Here is a 19,399-nt window from a genome sequence, read left to right as displayed (position 1 = left end):
GGGCCCGGCCCACAGCTACAGAGCCGCAGCTTTTGGGGGTCTGGCCCGGCCCCCACCCCCCGGGGGGCTCTGTGGCTCGCCCTCCATCCTGCCCGCCTGCCTGCTGCTGCTGGATCAGCGAGGGGGGGGGGGGGCGATCCAACACGCCGCAGCTGGTGCTGGGGGGGGGAGAGGCGGAGCGCGCGGTGCCTCCTGGGAAACGTAGTCCCGGGCCGGGCGGCGGCCGGGCGGCGTCTGGCGAGGCGGGACTGCAGCTCCCATGCGGCGCCGGGGCAGGGGCCGGAGCCGGGGCTGGGGCGGGCGCGGCGAGGTCCCTGTGCGCAGCGGCCGGCCGCGCCTCCTTCGCCGTCGGCGGCTGGAAGGGGAATGATGTCACCTGCGGGGCCGGCCAGGCGGAGCCCGGAGCAGCGGCGGCAGCGGCGGCGGCTCCCATTGTAAGCGGCGGCAGCGAGGGCGACGGAGGCGTCGGCCGAGGATGCGGCGCGGCGGCAGGTAGGCTCGCCCGGACGGGGCCCGCGCTTGCGGGGACCAAGGGCGGTGAGAGCGAGACGAGGAGGAGGAAGCCGCCTTACCTGGAGCCCGGGAGAAGGGGGCGGGCGCCCGGTTGGGGACCCCTGCGGGCACCCGCTCGCCGCTCCTCCCCGGCTCTTGGGGGGATGGGTTTTGGGGAAAGGGAGGCTGGGGGGGGGCAGATGGACCCCCCCAACTTTTCTTCCGTGTCTTTGCACCGTATTGCGAAGGGCGGGTGGGTTGATTTTTTTTTCTCCGGGGGGAGGGGGGTCTGCCTGCAGCCCCCCTCCCCGCAGCCTCCCAGCCGCTCTTGGCTTCGGGTCCACCGCTGGGGGAAGGAACTGGGAGGCCGGCCCCCTCCCCGGTAACCCGCTTTCCTGCCGTTCAGACGACCTTTTCCTTCCGTTGGGAAGCCGGTTGGGGTGAACGTCGGAAAGCAGGCTTGAAGGTTGGGTTGGCCAGCCGGGGAGGGGAAGCTGCCGTCCATCGATGCCCCACGCCGTTTGCACGCCTCCCGGAGGCGTGTGCGTGTGAACGCGCGTCCCTCTTGCGGGCCTCCCCGCCTCGCCGCTTGCCGGCGTCCATCCCCGCGCCTCTTGGCACGCGTCATGGAGAGTTGAATGCGTGTGTGCCTCGCCGTGTGGATGCCCCGGTGCGCGTCCTCCTGCCCTCCTCCCCGTTTCCATGCAGAAGACTCGCGGAAGCGGAGAATCCCACGGGCCGGTTCGCCGGCAGGCTTCGTTTTGAATTTTCCACTCGGTGAGAACGGGATCGCGGCCACCCCGTTGGGGTTTGGAAGGCAGAGAGGAGCAGAGGATCGACCCTTGAGAGCTGCCAGGGATCAGGCCCGCTGCGGCGATCCAATAGATCCCCCCCACCCTCCCTCCCTCCCTCCAAGGTGCGGAGACCAGTTCTCCATGAGCTTCCGGACCACAAACTTGCCGATCTCGACCGCACCAGCCCGTGAACTGCTGTGTCCTTTTAATTATGACCGATACTCTTATGATGAGATTTAATCCTGGCGAGTGAATTGGATGCTGCCGCCCGGCTGGAGCCTGCTCTGTAGGGTGGGCGCGGCCCACAAATTATTTTATTAAATGAATAAAACCCGAAAACGAGTGAGTTTAGGGGGTCATTGGAGAAAGGAGTCCCAATGTCTATTTTTAGACTGACCCCCCCCTCCTTTCCCAGTTTTGTACAGGAAGCAGATTTGGGCTGCCAAAAGGGGGTGGGCCCTTTGCTTGCGGGTTGGCTAATCTGCTTTTTAAGCCTGGCTTTCTCCAGGGGGGAAAGAGGGGCTTAATCAGGTTTTCGCCCAGCCCCTGCTGCAAAGCCAGCTGCTGGTTACTCCCACCACCTGGGCTCTCTCCATCCTCGGCCTCCCCCCTCCCTCCCAAGGATCCAGCCTCTGCTTTTTAATTGTATTGGGGGAACGTCTTCCGGCGGTCCCCGCATTTTTGGGTGGTCTTCCCTTTGCGGCACAACCGCGGCCCGGGAGATAAATCAGGGGGCACAGTCCTGCCGGTGGCATGCGGAGAAAGCCGAGTCATCTCCGGCTAGGTGAGGGAGGACTCTTCTTTTGTATGTGCATGTGCGCCTTCGCTGTGCATGAGTGTGTGTGTGTGTGTGTGTGGCATCGTCCCTCTTTGCCGTAGTAATAAAATCTCGCCCTGGGTTTGGGGAGGAGGACGTGGCTGCAACAGGAGAGCCAACCGGAGAGGGGAGGGGGCTTTGGGAAGCGGGTTGCCATGGTTACTCATGCTGTTGGAAGGGTGGCTGGCTTCCCTTCCCCCCCCCCCACAAGATCTGGGTTTCTCCCACCCACCCACCTTTTTCTTGCTAACTAGGAGAGGGTGTGGTTGGTGGGGGTTTGTGCTCCTTTCCGGATTCTGGGCAGAGATAGGAAGGAGACGGGGGTGTGATCCGGCAACCTTTGAGTGCAATTTTCCCCGTTCCGCAAAAAGAAAACTGGGTTAAGACGTCTGGATAATCCACTTCGTTGTCCTCCTGCTTTGACCCCTGTTTTGGAGTGCTTTTGCTAGAGGGAGAGCAAAGATGGACGTTCGGTAAGGCAGTATTTGGAACAGGAGCCGGGGATCAAAAGGTTGGCTGGGGGGGGGGGAGCCCAGGAGCCCTGGTGAATCACCCCTGGGTCCCTCAAGGTCAGGTTTGTGTACGCAGACAGCCAGCAGCTCTCCAGGGTCTCAGCCGGAGGTTCTTCCCTTCACCTTCCCTTTAGCCTTTTAACTGGAGATGCCAGGGATTGAACCTGGGTCCTTCTGCATGCCAAGCAGAGGCTCTTCCACAGAACCCAGGGTCTCACGTCAAAGTCTTTCCCATCCCCTCCTGCTGGTCCTTTTAACTGGAGATGCCTGGAATAGAACCCGGGACCTTCTGCATGCCAAGCAGAGGCTCTTCCACAGAACCCAGGGTCTCACGTCAAAGTCTTTCCCATCCCCTCCTGCCTGGTCCTTTTAAATGGAGATGCCAGGGACTGAACCTGAGTCCTTCTACATGCCAACCAGAGTCTCTACCACTGAGCCAAATAAATATGAACACAGGAAGTGGCTTATACAAAGTCAGGTCATTGGCCTATCCAGTTCAGTCTTTCCCAACCCCTCCTGCCTGGTCCTTTTAATTGGAGATGCTGTGGATTGAACCGGGTACCTTCTGCATGCCAAGCAGAGGCTCTGCCACTGAGCCACGGCCCCTCCCTGGACAATCTGATGACATTGGAACCTGTCTGCTTCTTTGGCAGCCCAAGCAGGCAGCCTCCTCTCTGGCTTTCGTGGGAGTCCTGGGCCTGCCTCCCTGTTCCCTGGGGCCTTGCCTCCCAGCTGATGCTCTTCTCCCACAGGGTGGTTCCTTTTCCCTCCCTGCGCACTCCACGCCGATGGGGTGGCTTGTTCGCCCACACCTGTTGCGTGAGGAGGCTTGACGGTAGCTTTGTTCTTGCACAAGGCCGAGCTGTCAAGGTGGGGAGCTTTCGTGGAGCCTGGGTGGCGGCCGGACCCATGAGACAGCGGCAGAGGTTCGTCGGGAAAGAGCGGTTCTTCTGCTCCAGTGTGCAAGAGCAGGGTTTGCCTCCAGGGCTTTTCGATGTGTCTGAACTTGAGCATCCGCTGACACAATCTCTGACCGGCCGTCCTCGAACAGAGAAGCTTCAAAGGGAGATTGCAACGTGGGATTGCCGAACTTGAGTTCATTCATCAGTTCGGAAAAAAATGGAACCACCTTGTCCCGGGGCTAAACAGGGATATGGGATCTCATTTCACCAGACCTGCTAATTTTCTTCTGCCAAACAATGATAGAGTAGATGATCCATGAGTGGCTATAAGCAACAAGGGATAGATGGAACAATCTCTAGGGGAGTGTCACTCTGTATTCTTGGTGCTGGGGGGCAACAGTAGGAGGACTGGAGTTCTGGCCCCACTGGTGGCCCCTGGGCTTTGGCCGCCATGTGACACAGAGTGTTGGACTTGATGGGCCATTGGCCTGATCTAACGTGGCTTCTCTTATGTTCTTATGTTTGGGGCAGTGATGCTTTGAATTCTTGGTGCTTGTGGGGGGCAACATTGGGATGACTTCTGGAGTTCTGGCCCCACTGATGGACCTCCTGATGGCTCCTGAGTTTTGGCCACTGTGTGACAAAGTGTTGGATTGGATGGGCCATTGACCTGATCCAACATGGCTTTTTTCATGTTACCTTTGGTGTGGTGAAGCTCTATATTCTTGGTGCTTGGGGGACAACAGTGGGATGGCTTCTGGAGTTCTCATCCCACTGGTGGACCTCCTGTTGGTTTTGGTTGCTGTGAGACATGGAGTGTTGGACTGGATGGGCCATTAGCCTGATCCGAAATGATTTCTCTCCTGTTCTTATGTCTGGGGCGGTGATGTGACTTCTTGGTGATTGGGGGGAGCACAGTGGGGGGGGGGGTTCTGGAGTTCTGGCCCCGCTGGTGGACCTCCCAATGGCACTTGGCTTTTGGCCACTGTCTGACCCAGAGTGTTGGACTGGATGGGCCTTTGGCCTGATCCAACATGGCTTCCCTTACGTTCCTGTGTCTGGGGCTGGGATGCTCTGTCTTCTTGGTGTTTGGGGGACTGGAGTGGGAGGGTTTCTGGAGTTCTGGCCTCGCTGGTTGACCTCCCATCGGCACCTGGCTTTTGGCCACTGTGTGACAGGGTGTTGGCCAGGATGGGCCACTGGCCTGATCCAACATGGCTTCTCTCATGTCCACACGTATCGTCCCCTTAAGATCAACAGAATCCGAAGAGAGGTTGGCAGTTCTGTACGGAGAAAACCTACAAGCCTGAACCTTCCTTGCTGGCCCAAATCCGGAATATCAACTACCGGAGCACGTCACTGGAACAGGAAACGTCCTGGGACCTAGACTGTATAGCAATTAATAATCCGCTGACTTCCGCCTGGGTTCAATGCCCGGTTTGCCGCTGAACTCAAAAGGTGTTGGGGCAAGATGCCAACCGCGGCCTGCGTCCCTCAACAGAAGAAAGCTACAATTATTATGTCATTTCCTGGGAAAGGGGGAAATGTACGGCGCTCACTCGGAGTCCTAAGATAAGGACATCGCTGAAAGTTAGCCGGCAATTTGATCTAAACAGCTTGCTCTTTAACAGGAACTGCACGTCAGTCATTTGCACAGAGACACAGCTTCCACTCTGACTGCTGAATTGCAAGCTGGGGGCTCCTTCGATACAGGGGTCCCCAATGTGGCGCCCGGAGGGGGGCGCCGTGGTGCTCACCAACGCCTCTACTGGCCCGCACCAAGTCTTTTTAGGAAAGGAGGATTTTTGCCAGCAAGGGTTCCGATTGGCTGCGGAGGATGCTAAAAGTCAGCGGCAGCTGCTCCCACTGTGGGACTGAAGGTGTGGAATTGCATGCGCTGAGGCTGTGGTTTTGCAGCTGGAAATGCTGCCCCGTGTCCGAGCGTCAAAGGTTCCGATGGGGTCAAAAACGTCAGGGATCTCTGCTTTAAAACAGGGAGGCTGAGCTCAGCCAGGTGTCCTGAGAAGTACCGACCTCGTCCTTCGTTAACAGCAAGGAAGCTGTGTTAAGTCTGAGTCAGACCTTGGGTTTATCAAGATCAGCACCGCTTCCTCTGACTGGCAGCTGCTTTCCTGAGCACAAGTATTTTGTGTCATCGACTCTTTGGACCTTGTACCTGGACCTTGTAATGAGAACCGGACCTGGGTACTTCTGCAGTCCATGCAGGTGATTTTCTAAGCCGCAGCCCAGAATTCATTAAGGTAGTAGTTCTCAACCTGGGGGTTGGGACCCCTTTGGGGGTCAAACGACCCTTTCACAGGGGCTGTGGCAGAGCAGGGGGGGCGCCATCCACACAACAGCCTTGCGAGGTTGATCATGCATTCATCTGTCTGGCGCAGTGGAAAAGAGCGAGATTGGCATGGTGGGACAAGAGGCAGAACTGAACTGAGAAATCCTGGAGAAAACCCAATTTATATTCAATATATATGAACCATGGATCTTCACGCCATTGGTCAGTTTCGGTTTAAGTTCTGTGAAAGGACCCTTGCATAATTTTAGGGTTGGGGTTCACCACAACTTGAGGAACTGTATTCAAGGGTCGCGGCATTAGGAAGGTTGAGACCCACTGGGCTAAGGGAATATTCCCAGCTTGTAATTCACCTTGGGGTAAAGTATTCGACCTCCAGGGAGGGAGGATATAAGTAGGGCTGCACTGCAGATTGACCTTTAAGCCACATTGACCGCAAAAGTCTTTGAAGTCGACCCTTTCCCCAACTCTGCCTGCCTTGAAGGACTGCAGTAGCTTCACCAGCCACGGCTTTTGCAGGTGTCTCAGGGGATCCACGTGCAACGTGATGATTCACCACTGGGGGATCAGAGGGATGCAGCATGGCATACGTGGGCTGTTGCTCGGTGGTAGAGAACAAAAGAGAAGCCATGTTGGATCAGGCCAATGGTCTGTCCAGTCCAACCCTCTTTCTCATGCAGTGGCCAAACCCAGGTGTCCTCAGGAAGCCCACCAGCGGGATGAGAACTCCAGAAGCCTTCCCATTGTTGCCCCTCAAGCAACAAGAATGTGCAGCATCACTGCCCCAGACATAACAACATGAAAGAAGCCATGTTGGATCAGGCCAGTGGCCCATCCAGTCCAAAATTCTGTGTCATACAGTGGGCAAAATTCAGGATCCATCAGGAGGTCCACAAGAGGGTCCAGAAGCCCTCCTACTGTGGCCCCCCAAGCACCAAGAAGACAGCATGACTGCCCCAGACAAAAGAACCTATGAGAAGCCATGTTGGATCAGGCCAGTGGCCCATCAAACTCAGTGTCACACAGTGGCCAAAACCCAGGGGCCATCAGGAGGTCCACCAGTGGGGCCAGAGCTCCAGAAGCTCTCCCACTGTTGCCCTCTCCCCTCCAAGACAAAGAATATAGACTCAGAAGTGAGGAAACTGACATGGCATGATACGGCAGACAGAATCTCCTTGGCTGAACCTTCCAAGCAAACACCTGGAAGATTTATGTATTATTTGGTTTCTATTCTGCCCAGCCCGATAGACCGGCTCTGGGCGGTGGATCTCGGAGGACTTTTTTCCGGTTGGTTGGGTGACTTCCGAACCGTCTTGCCTGCTGAGATTCAGCTCTGACGTCACCCTCCAAGTCCTCTTGGGGCACACCTCGAAATTGTCGGGTGGGGAATTGACCCAGAGAGACGGCAGGATTGCCGAATGAGGTACGCTGTGATGTCCAAACGCCTCTTCACGCCCCATTCCTCGGCGAGGGAGGAGGGCGTGCCTCGAGGCCTCCTTGGCCGGGCGCCAGGCAGCTGGCAAGAAGGTACGGATCAGGTGAAGCTGGTGTTGCAATTTCAGCCTGGATGCTGGGAATCGGAATAGCAGGTCTTCTGGGCCGGCATTGGCTGAACACGGCTCCGCCCCAGTGATGCGTTCAAGCCTGTGCCAACCTCTGCTTCTTTGGATGGAGTCGGAAAGAACTCTGTGAGATCTCCCAGGCTCTTTAATTTTGGGAGAGGCGTCAAACATCCTACAACCCAAAGGGTTGGGGCTCTTATGTGCTTCTGGAATGGCCTGCCAGGATTGGCTGTTCCCTACCATGGGCGTGGCCAAGACAGATGCCTGTGAGGCGGGTGGGGGAGATTTTGTTTCTTCTGCCTGTTGGCAACCCTGGTGCCCATTTGCACTTGGAATGATGCGCTAAATCTATGATTTAGAACAGGGGTAGTCAACCTGTGGTCCTCCAGATGTCCGTGGACTACAATTCCCATGAGCCCCTGCCACAGGTTGACTACCCCTGATTTAGAATACAGAAATTGAAACTGTAATAATATGTGAGTTAGACAGCCAGTGTGTTGGAGTCTCTTTTGCTCTGTCTCCATCCATTGCTCTGCTACAGATTTGCTGTTCTGAGCGTCTGGCCTGCTGAAGTGGTTTGAGCAGGGGTCCCCCATGGCATGGGGCCGGTGGGCACCATGGTCCCTCCCAACACCTTTCCGGGGGCTTCCCAAGTGTTTTTAGGAAGTGAATGGTGCCGGGGGGGGGGGGCGCTGCTCAAGGCTTCATAGAATCATAGAGTCAGAAGGGACCTCCAGGATCATCTAGTCCAACCCTCTGCACAATGCAGGAACCCCCAACTACCTGCCCACCCACGGTACCCCCAATTTCATACCCAAGTGATCCCCCTCCCCTACCAAAAATCTCCAGAATGCACTCAGTCCTGGAAGACATTCACCTACCATCCCATAGTGGTGATCAGCCATTCCCTGGGAATGCAAAGAAGGAAGGGCCACAAGAGACAGACGCGGGCACATCCCTTCCTACCCACCCACTCATAATCTGCTGGAGTTCATGATATCAGCATTTCTGTCAGATGACTATCTAGCCTCTGCTTAAAAACTTCCCAAGAAGGAGAAGCCACCACCTCCTGAGGAAGCCTGTTCCACTGAGGAACCGCTCTAACTTCTGGATGTTTAGATGGAATTTCCTTTGAATTAATTTCATCCCATTGGTTCTGGTCCATCCCTCTGGGGCAAGAGAGAACAACTCTGCTCCATCCTCAATATGGCAGCCTTTTAGATATTTGAAGATGGTTATCAGATCCCCTCTCAGTCATCTCCTCTCCAGGCTAAACAGACCAAGCTCTCCCAACCTTTCTTCATATGGTCTCCAAACCCCTCATCATCTTTGTTGCCCTCCTCTGGACATGCTCCAGTTTGTCTACATCCCTCTTCAACTGGGGTGCCCAAAACTGAACACAGGACTCCAAGTGAGGCCAAACCAGCAGAGTACAGCGGTACCATCACCTCCCGTAATCTGGACACGATACTCCGTTTGATACAGCCCAAAATCCCATTTGCCTTTTTAGCCACTGAGTCACACTGCTGACGCATGTTCAATGTATGGTCTACTAAGACCCCCAGGTCCTTTTCACACATACTCCTGCGAAGACAAGGAAATTAAAAAAGGGACACTACAGGTTTTCTCAGCCAGGGTTTCGTGAAACCCTGGAGTTTCCGGACTGCCCTGCCCAAATGGATCAGAGTTGATTAATTTTATGTATTATATATTTTAAAAAAGTGTTAAACATTTATTGGGTGATGTGACCATATATGGTCATGTTGACCTGCCCCTCCCCTCACAAAATGGCCAATGAAGGGTCTGGAGAGGGTGGGGAGGGGAGGGGCCCCAAGTGGGCATGTCCACAGTGATGCTTTCCAGCCATATTCTGCATGATAGGACCATTTCTGTGGTTTCTTGCAGCCTGATGAATGTTTCAAAGGTTTCCCAACAGTAAAAAAAGTTGCTAGTTTTGTGTAACAAAACCCAACAAGCCTAACCAACCAGTGTCCAGAAAATAGGAAGGTTAGGTGTCCAGAAAACAGAAAGATTCAAATTATATTAACATTTACTGTGCACAACTTATAAAGTTAAAAAGTTAAAAACATAGACCAAGCCCATAGGCCTGTTAACTGAATTCCCAAAATATGCACCATGCAATGCTAAACCTACCTAAGGCGTTTCTGCCCCCAAATGGGTCTTCCTCAGAGATCTTAATCCTGAATGCTGTAGAGAACACAGCCTGTGAGATTTTAAATAATTTCCGTTTATTCTCTAAAAATAACAAGATCAAAAAGAAGTGGAACTGATAAAAGATGAAGTCGTTAGATTTGATACATGTACCAAAGCTGCCGACTCAAACCAGAACCTTTGAACAGCTGTGGAAAAGGAGACATTTGGTCTCTTGGTCTATCCAGGCCAGGGCAGTTATAAGGTATTCCAAATGTTACCAGATATTGGAATGCTGTGGTTTACAAGATGTCGTGCTTAGTAAGTCCTTATAATAGACTTTCTCAACTTTTTTACCATTTAGAAACCCCAGAAACATTCTTCAGGCTTCAAAAAAAACCCAGAAGTGGTACAATGGGGCAGAATATGGCTGGGAAGCAGAGCTGTGGACACGCCCACCTGAGGCCCCTCCCCTTCCCACCCCCTCCAGGCCCATCATTGGCCATTTTGGGAGGGGTGGGGATATATGGTCATATCACCTGATACATTTTTTAAAAAATTTGAAAAATATATTAAAAATTAATTCAGTTCTATCCACATGGGAAATCCTTCCAGGGTGGTGAAGAAACCCCTGCTTGGAAGAGCCTGGCTGATATTATGGAGGTCAAATGCAGTGTGAGATTCTCAGTTGTGTTTTCTGTTCTTTTCCTTTTCCTTTCCTTATATACTAAACATGGAAACTTGTTTTTACTGTTAGTAGCCCTTGGTGATGTGCCCAGGTGATGTACCCTTTCTTCCGGCAGTGGGAGTGGTGAATCACTTCTGTATTTAGGGTTTTTTAGGGTTGGGTCCTGCCAGTGTGCTCAACAGTGTCCCAGGGAAGGCTTCTGGGTGCTGAAAAATATTTTGGCTGAGCGGAATAAGATTAGCCAAAAGCATCCAGGAGAAGGATCTGTCCAGCCGCTGCTTGAAGACCCCCAGTGAGGGGGCGCTCCCCACCTCCTTAGGCAGCCCCTTCCACTGCTGAACTAGACTCCTAGAGTGGGAAGGGGCCATGAAGGCCATCTAGTCCCATCCCCTGCCCAGTGCAGGACCAGCCTGAAGCATCCAGGAGAAGGATCTGTCCAGCCGCTGCTTGAAGACGACCAGTGAGGGGGAGCTCCCCACCTCCTTAGGCAGCCCCTTCCCCTGCTGAACTAGACTCCTAGAATCCTAGAGTGGGAAGGGGCCATAGAGGCAATCTAGACCCACCCCCTGCTCAAGGCAGGATCAGCTTAAAACATCCAGGAGAAGGATCTGTCCAGCCGCTGCTGGAAGATCACCAGTGAGGGGGAGCTCCCCACCTCCTTAGGCAGCCCCTTCCACTGCTGAACTAGACTCCCAGAATCCTAGAGTGGGAAGGGTCCAAGAGGCCATCTAGTCCCACCCCCTGCTCAGTGCAGGATCAGCCTCCAGCATCCAGGAGAAAGATCTGTCCAGCCGCTGCTTGAAGACGGCCAGTGAGGGGGAGCTCCCCACCTCCTTAGGCAGCCCCTTCCACTGCTGAACTAGACTCCTAGAATCCTAGAGTGGGAAGGGGCCATGAAGGCCATCTAGTCCCACCCCCTGCTCAATGCAGGATCAGCCTCAAGCATCCAGGAGAAGGATCTGTCCAGCCGCTGCTTGAAGACGGCCAGTGAGGGGGAGCTCACCACCTTCCCATGCATCTTCCCATACACGTCCAAACTACTCAGACTGAAAAGTTTTGCTGTAATATCCAGGCGGTAACTTTCCACTCCATTGTCAACCCATGGTAGCCATACCTGTCCTCTGCTGCCAACTGGAACATGACAACTTTTCAAATATTGAGATTTGTCACAGTGTGGTTTGGCCCTCACCCCATGATGAAAGCACATGGTTTCTCCCCTTCCTTGGAACCTATCGCGCATTTAACACCATGCAAAAGAGGAGCGGTTTGGGGGTGGACAAGAGATGGAACCTGGTATGCAGACTGGAGGTACTACGGTGTCTGCCCATAAAGATTATTTTTGATAGGGGCACCAATAACCTCTGGAAAACCTAGTGAGTCATGGCAGGGGCCTAAAATTTTGGGTGTCTGCTTTGAAATGGAAGGCTGGACTTCTTGGGCTTGGTGTGTGGCCTTTTCCAAACCTCCTTTGTATTCTGTTTCAGTAACTGGCTAATAGATTGTTCTCCCTATCATTTGAGACAGACTCTGCGGCTAGTGGGATTTATTTACCTGATTGTACAAACCTGCTTGTGTCCAGTGAGTGAGGTGTGGTTGGGCTGGTTTTAAGACAAACGCCCCCGCCCCCCATTTTCTACTTTCTCATTGAGCTGTTGAATTGCTATGGTTTAACATGTCCATGGTGCTTCCTATGATGCTGTTTTCTCCTTGCTGTTTTTGCCCCCATATTCTTCTATGGACATTTCTGTCGATAGAGTCATGGTATCTCCATGGTGCTCGTATAGTGCTAAAGTGTTATTTTGGCTTAGCGCTGTAACACTCAACTTGGAACATTAAAAAATACCTCCAGGGACGATTGTGGGGTGGAAAAGGGTGGCAGAAAGGAAGTGACACTGATAGAAATTACCATAGCACTTCTGCGATGGCTCCTTAAGGGTTCCCAGAATCATGCAGGCCATCTAGTTCAACCCCCAACCATATGGTACTGCGATGGCCCCTCAGTGGGCCCCATGATGTGGGGGGTTTCAAAATGCCATCCGGAGAAAGCCCTCCGACCCAGCACCTGCCATCTCCAGCTCAGAGCAGAGAGGAAAGAGAAAAGTTTTAAAATATAAAGAAAATGTCTACCCTTATTTTATGAGCCTCTTGTGGCGCAGAGTGGTAAGGCAGCAGACATGCAGTCTGAAAGCTCTGCCCATGAGGCTGGGAGTTCGATCCCAGCAGCCGGCTCAAGGTTGACTCAGCCTTCCATCCTTCCGAGGTCGGTAAAATGAGTACCCAGCTTGCTGGGGGGTAAACAGTAATGACTGGGGAAGGCACTGGCAAACCACCCCGTATTGAGTCTGCCATGAAAACGCTAGAGGGTGTCACCCCAAGGGTCAGACATGACTCGGTGCTTGCACAGGGGATACCTTTACCTTACCCTTACCCTTATTTGGGCTGGTTGAACCAGCTTCCCAACCGTATTCTGCCCAATTGTGCCCCTTCTGGGGTTTCTCAAAATCTGAAGAATGTTTCAGGTGTTTCTCAGGGGTCAAAAAGCTGAGACAGGCTGGTAGAAGGCAACTTCATGGCTCTTTACACGAGAGTAGTACTCTCCACCTGGATCCCTTCAGAGCTTGTCCTTCAGCGATCCGTCTGCACGACACTGGTGACAGCTCTGCTTACCGCCTCCCTCCCCACCTCTGTCCCCTTGCCCCTTCCCTTGAGTTCAGGCTGTATTTGGAAATGCACTTGGGTGAAGAGCTGTTAGCAAAATGACCAGGCAAGAACAAAGGTTGGTTAACAAGACTCTTTGCTCGGTTGGAAGCAGGATCACCACGGGCGCTTGGGTTTTCCCCAACGTTGCCCTTTGACCTTTTGTTCCCCTGCTCTGCCCCATCAAATAAGCAGCACAAGACCTGCCTTGTACCCATGCACCTCTGCGCAAGCTGTAAATCCATCTCCTGTCTGCAGAGGACACGAGGAGGCATTGATGGCCAAGGCGAGGGGAGGGCCAGGGAGTGCTCTTCCCCTCCGAGCACCAAATTAATCAGTCCTCCGAGGACTAAAATAACTCGTCAATGCCAAGACTCATCACGGGCGTGCGAGCCTAACATCCCCCTCAGACTGGCACTCCGCCGGAAAGAGAGAAAGAGGCGCTGGAGCTCAGGGGCTGAGGGAATCTGCAGGCATTTCTAAGACCCTGTAACTTAAAGGCACCCTCTGAGCCGTTCTTTCAGGGAAGGAATATTTGTGTGTGAGTGTCGGATCCCGAGAGGAACATGCATGGGAAACCCTGAATGTTATTCTGCCAATGGTAGAGGGAAATGCAGCCAAGTCCTGGCTGTCCGATGTGCAGGGGGTTGGACTAGATGACCCATGAGGTCCCTTCCAACTCTGTGATTCTATGACCCCGGGTAGGGTTTTCGAGGCACGAGATGTTCAGTGGTGGCTTGCCGTTGCCTGCCCCTGTGTCAAGTTCCTGGTGATTTTGGGTGGTCTCCCACCAGGCCTTGACGTGATTAGCTTCCAAAATCTGGCCATGTTGGGCATGCCTGAGTTATCCAGGTCCAGATATATTCTGCGTATAAGATGGCTTTAAAAATGGATTAGATTAGGACAGGTCTGTCAGAGGTTGCTAATCATGGTGATTGACCGAGGATGTAGTGATGGCCACAGGAATAACAAGGGCCCTGGTGGCTGAAGGTAACCGCCACATTCAGAAGCACTGGACCTCTGAATCCCAGAGCCAGGAGGCAACATCAGAGGAAGGCCTCTCTGCCCTGTTGCTGGCCCTCCAGAGGAACTGGCTGGCCCCTGTGTGAGACAGGAGGCTGGACTGGAGGGACCCCTGGTCTGACCCAGCAGGGCTCTCCTGATGTCCTTAGGAGGGCCTCGGCCTCTCTGCCCTGTTGCTGGCCCTCCAGAGGAACTGGCTGGCCCCTGTGTGAGACAGGAGGCTGGACTGGACGGACCCCTGGTCTGACCCAGCAGGGCTCTCCTGATGTCCTTAGGAAGGCCTCGGCCTCTCTGCCCTGTTGCTGGCCCTCCAGAGGAACTGGCTGGCCCCTGTGTGAGACAGGAGGCTGGAATGGAGGGACCCCTGGTCTGACCCAGCAGGGCTCTCCTGATGTCCTTAGGAAGGCCTCGGCCTCTCTGCCCTGTTGCTGGCCCTCCAGAGGAACTGGCTGGCCCCTGTGTGAGACAGGAGGCTGGACTGGAGGGACCCCTGGTCTGACCCAGCAGGGCTCTCCTGATGTCCTTAGGAAGGCCTCGGCCTCTCTGCCCTGTTGCTGGCCCTCCAGAGGAACTGGCTGGCCCCTGTGTGAGACAGGAGGCTGGACTGGATGGACCACTGGTCTGACCCAGCAGGGCTCTCCTGATGTCCTTAGGAGGGCCTCGGCCTCTCTGCCCTGTTGCTGGCCCTCCAGAGGAACTGGCTGGCCCCTGTGTGAGACAGGAGGCTGGACTGGATGGACCCCTGGTCTGACCCAGCAGGGCTCTCCTGATGTCCTTAGGAAGGCCTCGGCCTCTCTGCCCTGTTGCTGGTCCTCCAGAGGAACTGGCTGGCCCCTGGGTGAGACAGGAGGCTGGACTGGAGGGACCCCTGGTCGGACCCAGCAGGGCTCTCCTGATGTCCTTAGGAAGGCCTCGGCCTCTCTGCCCTGTTGCTGCCCCTCCAGAGGAACTGGCTGGCCCCTGTGTGAGACAGGAGGCTGGACTGGATGGACCCCTGGTCTGACCCAGCAGGGCTCTCCTGATGTCCTTAGGAAGGCCTCGGCCTCTCTGCCCTGTTGCTGGCCCTCCAGAGGAACTGGCTGGCCCCTGGGTGAGACAGGAGGCTGGACTGGAGGGACCCCTGGTCGGACCCAGCAGGGCTCTCCTGATGTCCTTAGGAAGGCCTCGGCCTCTCTGCCCTGTTGTTGGCCCTCCTGAGGAATTGGCTGGCCCCTGTGTGAGAGAGGAGGCTGGACTGGATGGGCCCCTGGTCTGACCCAGCAGGGCTCTCCTGATGTCCTTAGGAAGGCCTCGGCCTCTCTGCCCTGTTGCTGGCCCTCCAGAGGAACTGGCCGGCCCCTGTGTGAGAGAGGAGGCTGGACTGGATGGACCCCTGGTCTGACCCAGCAGGGCTCTCCTGATGTCCTTAGGAAGGCCTCGGCCTCTCTGCCCTGTTGCTGGCCCTCCAGAGGAACTGGCTGGCCCCTGTGAGAGACAGGAGGCTGGACTGGATGGGCCCCTGGTCTGACCCAGCAGGGCTCTCCTGATGTCCCTAGGAAGGCCTCGGCCTCTCTGCCCTGTTGCTGGCCCTCCAGAGGAACTGGCTGGCCCCTGTGTGAGAGAGGAGGCTGGACTGGATGGGCCCCTGGTCTGACCCAGCAGGGCTCTCCTGATGTCCTTAGGAAGGCCTCGGCCTCTCTGCCCTGTTGCTGGCCCTCCAGAGGAACTGGCCGGCCCCTGTGTGAGAGAGGAGGCTGGACTGGATGGACCCCTGGTCTGACCCAGCAGGGCTCTCCTGATGTCCTTAGGAAGGCCTCGGCCTCTCTGCCCTGTTGCTGGCCCTCCAGAGGAACTGGCTGGCCCCTGTGAGAGACAGGAGGCTGGACTGGATGGACCCCTGGTCTGACCCAGCAGGGCTCTCCTGATGTCCTTAGGAAGGCCTCGGCCTCTCTGCCCTGTTGCTGGCCCTCCAGAGGAACTGGCTGGCCCCTGTGAGAGACAGGAGGCTGGACTGGATGGACCCCTGGTCTGACCCAGCAGGGCTCTCCTGATGTCCTTAGGAAGGCCTCGGCCTCTCTGCCCTGTTGCTGGCCCTCCAGAGGAACTGGCTGGCCCCTGTGTGAGACAGGAGGCTGGACTGGAGGGACCCCTGGTCTGACCCAGCAGGGCTCTCCTGGTGTCCTTAGGAAGGCCTCGGCCTCTCTGCCCTGTTGCTGGCCCTCCAGAGGAACTGGCTGGCCCCTGGGTGAGACAGGAGGCTGGACTGGATGGACCCCTGGTCTGACCCAGCAGGGCTCTCCTGCTGTCCTTAGGAAGGCCTCGGCCTCTCTGCCCTGTTGCTGGCCCTCCAGAGGAACTGGCTGGCCCCTGGGTGAGACAGGAGGCTGGACTGGATGGACCCCTGGTCTGACCCAGCAGGGCTCTCCTGCTGTCCTTAGGAAGGCCTCGGCCTCTCTGCCCTGTTGCTGGCCCTCCAGAGGAACTGGCTGGCCCCTGTGTGAGACAGGAGGCTGGACTGGATGGACCCCTGGTCTGACCCAGCAGGGCTCTCCTGCTGTCCTTAGGAAGGCCTCGGCCTCTCTGCCCTGTTGCTGGCCCTCCAGAGGAACTGGCTGGCCCCTGTGTGAGACAGGAGGCTGGACTGGATGGACCCCTGGTCTGACCCAGCAGGGCTCTCCTGCTGTCCTTAGGAAGGCCTCGGCCTCTCTGCCCTGTTGCTGGCCCTCCAGAGGAACTGGCTGGCCCCTGAGTGAGACAGGAGGCTGGACTGGATGGACCCCTGGTCTGATCCAGCAGGGCTCTCCTGATGTCCTTAGGAAGGCCTCGGCCTCTCTGCCCTGTTGCTGGCCCTCCAGAGGAACTGGCTGGCCCCTGGGTGAGACAGGAGGCTGGACTGGATGGACCCCTGGTCTGACCCAGCAGGGCTCTCCTGCTGTCCTTAGGAAGGCCTCGGCCTTTCTGCCCTGTTGCTGGCCCTCCAGAGGAACTGGCTGGCCCCTGGGTGAGACAGGAGGCTGGACTGGATGGACCCCTGGTCTGACCCAGCAGGGCTCTCCTGATGTCCTTAGGAAGGCCTCGGCCTCTCTGCCCTGTTGCTGGCCCTCCAGAGGAACTGGCTGGCCCCTGGGTGAGACAGGAGGCTGGACTGGATGGACCCCTGGTCTGACCCAGCAGGGCTCTCCTGATGTCCTTAGGAAGGCCTCGGCCTCTCTGCCCTGTTGCTGGCCCTCCAGAGGAACTGGCTGGCCCCTGTGTGAGACAGGAGGCTGGACTGGAGGGACCCCTGGTCTGACCCAGCAGGGCTCTCCTGATGTCCTTAGGAAGGCCTCGGCCTCTCTGCCCTGTTGCTGGCCCTCCAGAGGAACTGGCTGGCCCCTGTGTGAGACAGGAGGCTGGACTGGATGGACCCCTGGTCTGACCCAGCAGGGCTCTCCTGATGTCCTTAGGAAGGCCTCGGCCTCTCTGCCCTGTTGCTGGCCCTCCAGAGGAACTGGCTGGCCCCTGGGTGAGACAGGAGGCTGGACTGGAGGGACCCCTGGTCTGACCCAGCAGGGCTCTCCTGATGTCCTTAGGAAGGCCTCGGCCTCTCTGCCCTGTTGCTGGCCCTCCAGAGGAACTGGCTGGCCCCTGGGTGAGACAGGAGGCTGGACTGGAGGGACCCCTGGTCTGACCCAGCAGGGCTCTCCTGGTGTCCTTAGGAAGGCCTCGGCCTCTCTGCACTGTTGCTGGCCCTCCAGAGGAACTGGCTGGCCCCTGTGTGAGACAAGAGGCTGGACTGGATGGGCCCCTGGTCTGACCCAGCAGGGCTCTCCTGATGTTCTGGTCGGCAGAGTAGTATGATTTGTACTCAGTGATTCTCATCAGAAGCCTAGTCCTGCTCATCTCTGGACACTCCATTGTGGGTCCCATCATGCATCGTCTGACCAGGGGTTCCTCTACTGAATCAGACTCTCAGTCCATCAAGGCCTAAGATTGTCTGGTTACCAGGCAAGAGATGTTCGGAGGTGGCTTTGCTGTTGTCTGCTCCTCTCCCTGATGTCGCAACCCCTGTTTTCCTTGGAGGTTGCCTTTCCAAAGCTGCTTAGCTTCCAAGATCTGACAGGATAGGATTTACCTGGGCTATCCAATTTGGGTTCTATGTACACAAATGCTTATACCCAGAGTTAAAGAAGAAGAGTTGGTTTTTATACCCTACTTTTCACTACCCAAAGGAGTCTCAAAGTGTTTACAAACACCTTTCCATTCCTCTCCCCACAACAGGCACCCTGTGAGGTAGGTAGGGTTGAGAGAGCTCTGAAAGAGCTGCGTCTACGCCAAGGTCACCCAGCTGGCTGCCTGTGAAGGAGGACTGGGGAATCTTACCCGGTCACCGTTCTTAACTATGGCACCCATGCTTGACTCTCTTCGTTGGTTTTAAAGGTGTCACTGGGCTCAAACTTTAAGCTAACACTTGTAAGGGAAGACTCAACTAATACCAAGCAGAATGTCTTAAAACACCGAACAAAAGTTTACCAAAGCCAGAATGCGGTGGGCAGGTGGGGGGGAAGAACCCAGCATTGTGTTCCGACCTTGGGAAGTTCTTAAAAGTTAACAATTCCGTCTTATCTCATGTAACAAAACCGAGAACAAATACCAGTTTGTGGAAGCATACAAATTCTTTTAAAAATGTGGTTGCTACAATTCTTCTCTCTTCTTTTCCCTTTGGGGGAACGGAAGCGTTTTAACTCCTGAATAAAAGTTTCGGCCAGTCTCTCTCACTAAGAGTCTTCAGTTGTTGCTTGATTTTTCTCTCGTCTGGCTGCTTCTTCCTTTTCGAAAAATGCAAATTATATCGCCCGTGTTTTAGCTGAATGTTGTTCGTCTGGTAATTAAGCCTGATTTAACTGGAGCAGTATACTGTGGGCTTTGCAAATCAGGATTCCTCTTGAAAGACCTACATGGGTTGTGCTTCTGTAGCTTCTTGTCAAGTGCTATTAGCTTGAGAGTAACTTGCCGGGTCTCTCTTAAAAAGAAAAAAGGAAAGCAGTAACTTCACCTGAAGGATGGAGCAGTGGGGCTTCAAGGAGCCATGCCTCCCTCCCTAGAACATAGAATTATAGAAGTGCAAGGGACTTTAGAGGCCATCTCGTTCTCAATGTAGGATTAGCCTAAGATGCTAAGGTCTTCAACCAAGAATCATAGAGCCACAGAGTGGGAAGGGGCCATGGAGGCCATCTAGTCCCACCCCCTGCTCAGTGCCGGATCAGCCTCAAGCATCCAGGAGAAGGATCTGTCCAGCCGCTGCTTGAAGACGGCCAGTGAGGGGGAGCTCCCCACCTCCTTAGGCAGCCCCTTCCCCTGCTGAACTAGACTCCTAGAATCCTAGAGTGGGAAGGGTCCATAGAAGCCATCTAGTCCCACCCCTGCTCAGTGCAGGATCAGCCTCAAGCATCCAGGGGAAGGATCTGTCCAGCCTCTGCTTGAAGGAGGTTGAG

General features: G+C 55.4%; 1 protein-coding gene across 1 annotated transcript in view; it reads left to right on the top strand.

The window, feature by feature from the left end:
* Positions 1 to 299: 299 nt before the first annotated feature.
* The window catches only part of LOC143830832 (disheveled-associated activator of morphogenesis 1-like), a 132,338-nt gene continuing 113,238 nt past the window's right edge, over positions 300 to 19,399 (top strand). Inside the window, 1 exon segment of the mRNA XM_077323907.1 lies at positions 300 to 492. The gene's annotated coding sequence lies outside the window, so the exon portion shown is untranslated.

This window comes from Paroedura picta, chromosome 2 (genome assembly GCF_049243985.1).
Source record: "Paroedura picta isolate Pp20150507F chromosome 2, Ppicta_v3.0, whole genome shotgun sequence".
Taxonomy (NCBI): domain Eukaryota; kingdom Metazoa; phylum Chordata; class Lepidosauria; order Squamata; family Gekkonidae; genus Paroedura; species Paroedura picta.
The sequence above is the reverse complement of the archived record's forward strand: the minus strand, read 5'-3'. Positions and strand labels throughout refer to the sequence as shown.